Below are 1,646 nucleotides of genomic sequence, written 5' to 3'. Positions count from 1 at the left end.
CCTAGCGGCTTAAAACAGCAGTGATTTATTACTTCTTGCAATTGTACGGAGTGGCTGGACAGTTCTGCTGATCTCACCTTGGTTCATGTCACAGCATTGGCTGAGCTAGCAGGTACATGATGACGGGATGCACATGTCTGGCCGTGGGTGCTGCTGCCAGTGGGAGTGCCTCAGTTCTCCTCCATAAGACCCTTACGATCTCAACTGTGTTCCCCAACACAAAATTTAAATACTGAAGTCCTAACCTGCAGTACTTCAGAATGTGACTGTATTTGGGGATAGGGTCTTTAAAGAAGTGACCAAGTTAAAATGAGTCCATTAGGGTGCTCCCTAATTCAGTAGGACTGGTGTCCTTATAAGAAGTGGAAATCTGGACACAGACACACACACAGGGAAGACCTTGTGAAGACACAGGGAGCAGGTAGCCATCTACAAACCCAGGAGAGGTCTCAGGAGAAACCAACCTTGATCTTGGACTTCCAGCTTTCAGAACTGTGACAAAACAAGTTTCTGTTGTTTAAGTCACCCAGTCTGTGTTAATTTGTTATGGCAGCCCTAGCAAATGACTACAACCAAATTATCAAAAGATAGAAAACTGAGATTTCTAATGTTCTATTTTATTTTATTATTATTCTTTTGGGAGCCAAAGATTGATTTCTTCATTTCTTGCATTTGAAGGACTCTTCGATGACATCCTTGGCCCGAGACTCCTTGCCTAATCCTTAATTACCACACAACTGCAACCACCACTTTACAGATTTTCCCCTCTCTGTCAGTTTTACAGAGGCCAACTCATTCCCCTAGTTTCTTGTTGTCATCAACCTTAATTAGGTTGATTTGGTGTTCAGCGCAAAGGGCCTCCACCAACTTGACGTACACAGGCTCATCACAGTTAGATGCAAGCGCACAAAGATGGGCTTGGCTCTTGTCTAAGGCTTTAACAGCTTCGTGAATTCCACGTGCTAGGCCCTCGTGGATGCGGGCGGTCTTCAGCACCTCTTTAAAGCAGTATTAACGTCCATAACACCTCCAGCAGCAATGCGTCCCTCGGCCATGGCGGCAGGTTGCAGGTGAAGCTGGTTCTTGAATGCACCCAAGCCACAGTCTTCACATGACTCGGCAGTGGCAAGGAAAGAGTATTTAATTCTTATTATTATTTGAGACGGAGTCTTGCTCTGTGGTGCGGCTAGAGCACAGTGGCACCATATCAGCTCACTGAAACCTCTGCCTCCCAGGTTCAAGTGATTTTCCTACCTGAGCCTCCTGAGTAGCTGGGATTACAGGTGCCAACCGCTACGCCATGCTAATCTTTTTGTATTTTTAGTAGAGATGGGGTTTCACCATGTGGGCCAGGCTGGTCTCAAACTCCTGGCCTCAAGTGATCCCCCTGCCTCTGCCTCCCAAAGTGCTGGTCCTACAGGCACGAGCCACCGTGCCCAGCATATTTAATTCATATTTAATGAGCACTTTGTGTATACCAGGCGCTATACTAGTTACTGCGGATACGCTGGTGAATAAAACCAACCCGCTTCTACTCTAGTGAGGAAGACAGCCATCAAACAAGTAATTACAAAAACGTGTACTAAGTGTTGATGATGGTGGAGGGGCGAGGAATAAGGGGTTGCTATGGAAACACATAACCATTT

At 46.2% G+C, this 1,646-nt stretch overlaps 1 pseudogene; it reads right to left on the bottom strand.

The window, feature by feature from the left end:
- Positions 1–659: 659 nt before the first annotated feature.
- On the bottom strand, positions 660–1,055 carry LOC101047765 (small ribosomal subunit protein eS12-like; annotated as a pseudogene).
- Between the last annotated feature and the right edge of the window lie 591 nt (positions 1,056–1,646).

The sequence above is a fragment of the Saimiri boliviensis genome, chromosome 19 (genome assembly GCF_048565385.1).
Source record: "Saimiri boliviensis isolate mSaiBol1 chromosome 19, mSaiBol1.pri, whole genome shotgun sequence".
NCBI lineage: Eukaryota > Metazoa > Chordata > Mammalia > Primates > Cebidae > Saimiri > Saimiri boliviensis.
The sequence above is the reverse complement of the archived record's forward strand: the minus strand, read 5'-3'. Positions and strand labels throughout refer to the sequence as shown.